This window comes from Somniosus microcephalus, unplaced genomic scaffold, assembly GCF_052327205.1.
Source record: "Somniosus microcephalus isolate GS21.2 unplaced genomic scaffold, FLI_Smic_1.0 unresolved_chr4, whole genome shotgun sequence".
Classification (NCBI taxonomy): Eukaryota; Metazoa; Chordata; class Chondrichthyes; order Squaliformes; family Somniosidae; genus Somniosus; species Somniosus microcephalus.
In genome coordinates this window covers 8,589,203-8,598,405 of record NW_028225182.1, presented here as the reverse complement: position 1 = coordinate 8,598,405, position 9,203 = coordinate 8,589,203, and the positions used below count along the sequence as shown (strand labels likewise).

At 44.4% G+C, this 9,203-nt stretch overlaps 2 non-coding genes across 2 annotated transcripts; both read left to right on the top strand.

The window, feature by feature from the left end:
- The first annotated feature begins 610 nt into the window (after window positions 1-610).
- Window positions 611-682, top strand: trnaq-uug (transfer RNA glutamine (anticodon UUG)). Its single transcript has one exon. It is a non-coding gene; the product is annotated as a tRNA-Gln (tRNA).
- Window positions 683-1,285: 603 nt separating this feature from the next.
- Window positions 1,286-1,357, top strand: trnaq-cug (transfer RNA glutamine (anticodon CUG)). The gene has a single exon. It is a non-coding gene; the product is annotated as a tRNA-Gln (tRNA).
- Window positions 1,358-9,203: the final 7,846 nt, after the last annotated feature.

Here is a 9,203-nt window from a genome sequence, read left to right as displayed (position 1 = left end):
GAACTTCAATTCTTGTCCCAGCTGCTGGAAATTTGGGACATACGAGCTTGGCATCTGCATACCAACCACGGTTACTGGACCGTTTGCTGCCTGAATCAATGATGGTTGATTTATTGTTCTCGACGTCAGATGATAGGCTTAACCTCTCATTCCCAGTTCCAAATAAGCGGGGCAAGAAAGATGTGTGTTGTCCAGTGCTTCGTTTGACTGCACAGCAGATTGCTCAACATTTTCTTTGCAAGCTGCATTCGGCTGGCATACTTGTTGAAATTGAAAGCAGTTCTTCTTCAAATGTATGCATTGCACTTCGTATTCTCGAAAAATGTTAACAATAGCTTTTCTTTCCTGCAGCAGTGCCTTGCAAAGTTTATACTCATTTTACCTGGCAGGACTGCAATACAAGCTGTTATGAGCAGTGTGAAAAAGAAGCAGAGATTTGTGAACCGATAGCCATCAAGGCAGCTGTGTGATTTGCTCAGAACCGAAGCTTAGCAGAGGGGCAAGTGGGCAAGCTGAAGTTAAGGATGAGACCAGGCCGAGACAAAGTATAATGGTGGAGACGGTAATGTTGTTGATTTTGAGAAAAGAATCTAACGATCTTTTCAGCAATGGTTCAATGGTGTAATGGTGAGCACTCTGTACTTTGAATCCAGTGATCCGAGTTCGAATCTCGGTGGAACCTGAATTTCTTGTCCCAGCTGCTGGAAGTTTGGGACATACTGGACTGGCATTTGCATACCAACCACGGTTACTGGACTGTTTGCTGCCTGAATCAATGATGGTTGATTTATTGTTCTCGACATCAGGTAATAGGCTTAATCTCTCATTCCCAGTTCCAAATAAGCAGGGCAGGAAGATGTGTGTTGTCCACTGCTTCATTTGCCTGCAAAGCAGCTTGCTCAGTATTTTCTTTGCAAGCTGCATTCGGCTGGCATAATTGTTGAAATTGAAAGCAGTGCTCCTTGAAATGTAGGCATTGCACTTCATGTTCTCGAAAAAATTAACAATAGCTTTTCTTTCGTGCAGCAGTGCCTTGCAAAGATTATACTCATTTTACCTGGCAGGACTGCAATACAAGCTGCTATGTGCAGTGTGAAAAAGAAGCAGAGATTTGTGAACCGATAGCCATCAAGGCAGCTGTGTGACTTGCTCAGAACCGAATCTTCGCAGAGGGGCAAGTGGGCAAGCTAAAGTTAAGGAAGAGACCAGGCCGAGACAAAGTATAATGGTGGAGACGGTAACTTTGTTGATTTTAAGAAAAGAATCTAATAAATTCTTTAGCAAAGGTTCCATGGTGCAATGGTGAGCACTCTGAACTCTGAATCCAGCGATCCGAGTTCAAATCTCGGTGGAATCTAAATTCTTGTCCCAGCTGCTGGAAATTTGGGACATACGAGCTTGGCATCTGCATACCAACCACGGTTACTGGACCGTTTGCTGCCTGAATCAATGATGTTTGATTTATTGTTCTCGACATCAGATGAAAGGCTTAACCTCTCATTCCCAGTTCCAAATAAGCGGGGCAGAAAGATGTCTGTTGTCCACTGCTTCGTTTGACTGCACAGCAGATTGCTCAACATTTTCTTTGCAAGCTGCATTCGGCTGGCATACTTGTTGAAATTGAACGCAGTTCTTCTTGAAACATAGGCATTGCACTTCGTATTCTCGAAAAAAGTTAACAATTGCTTATCTTTCGTGCAGCAGTGCCTTGCAAAGATTATACACATTTTACCTGGCAGGACTGCAATACAAGCTGCTATTAGCAGTGTGAAAAAGAAGCAGAGATTTGTGAACCGATAGCCATCAAGGCAGCTGTGTGATTTGCTCAGAACCGAGGCTTAGCAGAGGGGCAAGTAGGCAAGCTGAAGTTAAGGATGAGACCAGGCCGAGACAAAGTATAATGGTGGAGACGGTAACTTTGTTGATTTTGAGAGAAGAATCTAATGAATTCTTCAGCAAGGGTTCCATGGTGTAATGGTGAGCACTCTGGACTCTGAATCCAGCGATCCGAATTTAAATCTTGGTGGAACCTAAATTCTTGTCCCAGCTGTGGTGTATCTGCCTCTAAAAGCAATTGTGGTGTATAAGCCTTTAAGAGCCCCAGGTGTGCGTAATGCCGGTAATTGCCACTTGGGCTATATAAGCCTGTGTATTGTGTATATCCTTTAGAACCCCCCCAGACTTGCTTAGTAAATACTATGAACCAACTCCTGTCTTCAGTGTCTTTATCTACACACGGACACTACAGTGGCGACGAAGTGGAAACGGACTTACCTGCAATTCGGCAGCACCTCAAGGACATCGATTCCTCCAGCGTCCAGAAGACTCAAGGAAGTAATAGAAACTGTGGTTTCACCAGCTGGCCAAGCTGGTGGCAGGTACTGCGCTAATCCTTCCTGGGCGTCAGGCTGGGGCTCCAGCGGCGGGCTCTACAGCTGAGACAGGCAGCGAAATCGGAGGCAAGAAATAACGGACTGGGAGGGAGCACTCGGCAGATGGCCGGCGTGGCAAGCAGGTCAGCGTTTAGACCTCCGTCGGGAACGAGTCTCCAACAGTGAGTAAACGGAAACCACAGTAAAACAGCGTTGTTATCGGTAGCAGCGGCGGGAAAGTGCAGGAAGCGCCATATCGTTGCTACAGAGAGAAAAAAAAAAGCGCGGGAAGCGCCATATCTTTTTTTTGAAATGCCTAAGTCTGGCAATATTGATGCTTTTGATAACGAAACAGAACCTAACTTTGGCAATATTGATGTTTTTGATAACAAGATAGAGGATTGGACCACATATGCAGAAAGAGTGGAGGTGTTTTGCACCGCAAATGGAATAGAAGATGAAAAAAAAGCTTCAGTGCTTCTGGATCTAATGGGCGCAGAAACATACAAGCTGTTACACAACTTAATCACTCCAGCCGAACCGATGGACAAGAATTTTGAGGAGATTGTTGATACCCTACACTGCCAATTCGAGGCAGGACTGGCAGATTCTCTGCAAGACAAATTCATCTGCGATCCCCTAAGTGTAGAAACACAAAAAAAGGTATCTTCTGGAAAAGATTTAACACTGGACAAGGCTTTCAGTGCAATAGGAGCTGCAAAGATACAGCAAAGGCCACAGGACTTCGGCACCCATGAAATAACACGGGGTTTCGAGAGATGTTATCGCTGCGGCAGATCCAACCATTACCAGAGGGATTGCTGGTTCAAAGAAAAAGCATGCAGGCGATGCGGAAAGATGGGACACATTCCACGTGTATGCCGATCTGAAAATAAAAAATCCACTAACGGGAAAAGAATCAATAAGGAAAAGCACAGAAAGGTACAAATGATGACGGACAGTAGCTCCAAAGACCAGAAGAGCGATAGCGACTCCGGGAACAAGAGACTAAGCTCTCTCAAATTACATAATGTAATTGCCAATGAAGATTACCAGACCATTTGGGTTACCCTCATAATAGCAGGGTCCCCAGTTAAAATGGAGCTAGATACAGGATCAGCTCTAATCGTAATAAATCGATGAGATTACGAGAGGCTATTTTCGCATATACCCCTAAAAGACACATCCATTATCTTAAAAACATATACGGGGCAGAAAGTATACTCCAAAGGAAAAATAAAGGTGCCTGTGGTATACAACGGCAAAGAAATACAAAAGTTGTATTTATACATTCTACAAGATGGTGGTCCACCGTTGCTGGGACGTGAATGGATAAGGAAGATACGTTTAGACTGGCACTCCATTCAGGCACTGACGGTGACCAGTAAGGAAAAAAACAATGATGACATCATACCTGAACGATTAAAAGACATCTTGGCCAACGCCAAAGAAGTGTTTCAAGAGAAAGTAGGAACCTTGAAAGGCATCACCGCCTCAATAAAAGTGGAAGATGCAGCAATTCCTAAATTTATTAAGGCAAGACCGGTGCCATACGCAATACGTCCGGCAGTCGAGGCAGAGCTGGAGAATTTGGAAAAGGCAGGCGTATTATCCAAAATAGATTGGAGCGAATGGGCAACACCCATCGTTCCAGTCATGAAAAAAGCATTGAAAAATAACTCTGAGGAACAGAGAAAAATTCGCATCTGTGGGGACTTTAAGGTGACTGTAAACCCGGTCCTTCACACGGTACAGTATCCTCTTCTGAGGATAGAAGATATTTTCGCCTCACTATCCGGAGGAAAACGTTTCACAAAAATTGACTTGGCACAGGCATATCTACAGATGGAGGTTGAGGAGACCTCTAAAAAGTATCTCACAATAAACACACACAAAGGCCTGTACCAGTACAATCGACTGGTTTTTGGAGTAGCATCAGCTCCAGCTATCTGGCAAAGAGCTATGGAGCAAGTCCTGCAAGGGATTCCGGGGACTCAATGCTACCTAGACGACATCCTTATAACAGGAGAAAACGACAACGAGCACCTTGCCAATTTGGAGCAGGTGCTCACTAGGCTGAAAGAACGGGGCCTATGAGCAAATCGCCCCAAGTGCGAATTTTTCCAAAATCAGATATCATATTGTGGCCACATAATTAATAAGGAAGGATTGCATAAGTCACCTGAAAAAATTGAAGCATTTATAAAAGCCCCAGCACCTGAAAATGTTTCACAATTGAGGTCATTCCTGGGATTAATAAATTACTATCATAAATTTTTACTGAACTTATCAACTATTCTACACCCTCTTAATGATCTTCTACACACAGGAGTGATTTGGAAATGGAACGAAGACTGTAAACGTGCCTTCCATAAATGTAAAGACTTAATCACATCCGAGAAAGTTTTGGCTCATTACAACCCATCACTACCAATCAGACTGGCGTGCGATGCATCCCCTTATGGCATAGGAGCGGTATTGTCCCATAGATTCCCTGATGGCTCAGAACGGCCGATAGCTTTTGTGTTACGCTCATTGAACTCAGCTGAGCGTAACTATTCCCAGATAGACAGGGAAGCACTCAGCCTGGTATGGGGAGTGAAGAAATTCAACCATTACCTACACGGACAAAAATTTACCTTGCTGACTGACCATCAACCCCTCATCTCCATATTCAACCCTAAGAAAGGTGTCCCCGTTATGACGGCACAAAGACTACAGAGGTGGTCCCTTTTTCTAGGGGCACACCAATACAACATTGAATACAAAGGGTCAAAACAGCATGGGAATGCTGACGGTTTATCGCGCCTGCCGTTGCCAATGATAGAAGAGGCACCTACAGTAGACCCAGTAGAGATATTCCACTCTACCATAGTGGAATGTCTACCGGTGACAAATTCTGCCATTGAAAGGGAGACCAGAAATGACCGTACTCTCTCACGGGTCTACGATTTAACAATGAAGGGATGGCCAGCACATGGCGAACCACTGTTGCCAGCATTCTCGCAAAGAAGAGAACAGCTGTCAGTGTGCCGAGGAACCTTGATGTGTGGATCCAGAGTGGTGATTCCACCCAAACTCCAGGATAAAGTGCTAGAGGAGCTTCACGAGGGGCATCTGGGTGGAGTGAAAATGAAGAACCTAGCTAGGGCGTTTGTATGGTGGCCAGGTATCGATGGAGACATCGAAGACATCACCAAGAGCTGCCTAGGATGCCAGAAGGTCCAAAATGCTCCGCCACAGGCCCCTCTACATCCATGGGAGTGGCCCTCATCTCCCTGGCAAAGGGTGCACATCGACTTTGCTGGTCCATTTATGGACTCAATGTTCTTAATCGCAGTTGATGCACACTCCAAGTGGCCGGAGGTAATAAAGATGTCCTCCACCACCACGGAAAAAACCATCACAGTATTAAGGACCATATTTGCCAGCAATGGGCTGCCGGAACAGATATGTTCTGATAATGGACCGCAATTTGTGTCCGAAGAATTCAGAAAGTTCTTAAAGAACAATGGGGTAAAGCACTACAAGTCCGCCCCATACCATCCCGCCACCAATGGATTGGCTGAAAGGTTTGTCCAGACCTTTAAGAAGGCCATAAAGGCCATGGGTAATGAAAACATAAAACTTCAGCACAAGGTGGATAACTTCTTATTTGCATATAGGAATGCAACACATTTGGTTACAAACCAAACTCCCGCCATGATGTTCTACAATAGAAACCTAAGATACCGGCTGGATTTGGTCAAGCCCAACATCCGAAGGGATGTGGCGAACCGGCAGTTTCAGGGCATGAATGAAAGGCCAACTAGGGCCTTCCAGATAGGCCAAACGGTTTTGGCCAGGGACTACCATACTGAGAAATGGCAGCCTGGAACTATCTGCACACGACTAGGACCACTGATGTATACCGTGGACATCGGAGAAAGCATAATAAGGCGCCATGCTGACCAAATCATCAAGTCATCCGAAAAGGGACAACCTACACCACCACGCTATACATCTAACGATGAAGTAGAGATACCCATATCTACCTCCGATCCGGTGATACTGGAACCCGATGAACCCGACACTGGCCTTCAAGCCGAATCAGCCTTACCAGAAGAACCTACTACACCACCAGAAACTACTACACCCCCGAGGCGTTATCCGGACCGAGTCAGGAAGCCTCCTGAGAGACTAACTTATAATTAATTAATACAGCAATGTATATTATTTTGCATATAACATGCAATTAATAATTACTTAAAATATGATGTACTAGTTAGCTAGAAGGGGAGGAATTGTGGTGTATGTGCACCTAAAAGCAATTGTGGTGTATGTGCCTTTAAGAGCCCCAGGTGTGCATAATGCCGGTAATTGCCACTTGGGCTATATAAGACTGTGTAATGTGTATATCCTTTAGAACCCCCCCCCCAGACTTGCTTAGTAAATACCTATGAACCAACTCCTGTCTTCAGTGTCTTTATCTACACATGGACACTACACCAGCTGCTGGAAATTTGGGACATACGAGCTTGGCATCTGCATACCAACCACGGTTACTGGACCGTTTGCTGCCTGAATCAATGATGGTTGATTTATTGTTCTCGACATCAGATGATAGGCTTAACCTCTCATTCCCAGTTCCAAATAAGCGGGGCACGAAAGATGTGTGTTGTCCAGTGCTTCGCATGACTGCACAGCAGATTGTTCAACATTTTCTTTGCAAGCTGCATTCGGCTGGCATACTTGTTGAAATTGAAAGCAGTTCTTCTTGAAATGTAGGCATTGCACTTCCTATTCTCGAAAAAAGTTAACAATAGCTTTTCTTTCGTGCAGCAGTGCCTTGCAAAGATTATACACATTTTACCTGGCAGGACTGCAATACAAGCTGCTATGAGCAGTGTGAAAAAGAAGCACAGATTTGTGAACCGATAGCCATCAAGGCAGTTGTGTGATTTGCTCAGACCCGAGGCTTAGCAGAGGGGCAAGTGGGCAAGCTGAAGTTAAGGATGAGACCAGGCAGAGACAAATATAATGGTGGAGACGGTAATGTTGTTGATTTTGAGAAAAGAATCTAACGATCGTTTCAGCAATGGTTCCATGGTGTAATGGTGAGCACTTCTGGACTCTGAATCCAGGGATCCGAGTTCAAATTCTCGGTGGAACCTAAATTCTTGTCCCAGCTGCTGGAAATTTGGGACATACGAGCTTGGCATCTGCATACCAACCACGGTTACTGGACCGTTTGCTGCCTGAATCAATGATGGTTGATTTATTGTTCTCGACATCAGATGATAGGCTTAATCTCTCATTCCCAGTTCCAAATAAGCAGGGCAAGAAAGATGTGTGTTGTCCAGTGCTTCGTTTGACTGCACAGCAGATTGCTCAACATTTTCTTTGCAAGCTGCATTCGGCTGGCATACTTGTTGAAATTGAAAGCAGTTCTTCTTGAAATGTAGGCATTGCACTTCGTATTCTCGAAAAAAGTTAACAATTGCTTATCTTTCGTGCAGCAGTGCCTTGCAAAGATTATACACATTTTACCTGGCAGGACTGCAATACAAGCTGCTATTAGCAGTGTGAAAAAGAAGCAGAGATTTGTGAACTGATAGCCATCAAGGCAGCTGTGTGATTTGCTCAGAACCGAGGCTTAGCAGAGGGGCAAGTGGGCAAGCTGAAGTTAAGGATGAGACCAGGCCGAGACAAAGTATAATGGTGGAGACGGTAACTTTGTTGATTTTGAGAATAGAATCTAATGAATTCGTCTGCAATGGTTCCATGGTGTAATGGTGAGCACTCTGGACTTCGAATCACAGCAATTCGAGTTCAAATCTTGGTGGAACTTGAATTCTTGTTGTCCCAGCTGCTGGAAATTTGTGACATACAAGCTTGGCATCTGCATACCAACCACAGTTACTGGACAGTTTGCTGCCTGCATCAATGATGGTTGATTTATTGTTCTCGACAGCAAATGATAGGCTCAACCTCTCATTCCCAGTTCCAAATAAGCGGGGCAGAAAGATGTGTGTTTTCCAATGCTTCGTTTGACTGCACAGCAGATTGCTCAACATTTTCTTTGCAAGCTGCATTCGGCTGGCATACTTGTTGAAATTGAAAGCAGTGCTTCTTGAAATGTAGGCATTGCACTTTGTATTCTCGAAAAAAGTTAATAATTGCTTATCTTTCGTGCAGCAGTGCCTTGCAAAGATTATACACATTTTACCTGGCAGGACTGCAATACAAGCTGCTATGAGCAGTGTGAAAAAGAAGCAGAGATTTGTGAACCGATAGCCATCAAGGCAGCTGTGTGATTTGCTCAGAACCGAGGCTCAGCAGAGGGGTAAGTGGGCAAGCTGAAGTTAAGGATGAGACCAGGCCGAGACAAAGTATAATGGTGGAGACAGTAATATTGTTGATTTTGAGAAAAGAATCTAATGAACTCTTCAGCAACGGTTCGATCACCGTATGGGCCATCAGAATATTTTCATCATTTTACGGTTTTTCATAACATTTGAAATATAAAATTTATAAGGGAACAAATCCAAACCGTATCTCACGGGGGAATTATTTGGATGAACATCCATTGCACCTTTGACACCAGGGTGGAGAGACACATAGACCATAGAATCATAGATTGATACGCACAGAAGGAGGCCATTCGGCCCATCAAGTCTGCACTGTTACATTGAAAGAGCTCTCCAATTAGTCCCACTCACCTGCTCTTTCCTCACAGCCCTCCAAATTTCTCCTTATCAATATTCCCCTTTTGAAAGTTACTATTGAATCTGCTTCCACCGCCCATTCAGGCAGCGCATTCTCAATCAGAATAACTCACAGCGTAAAAAA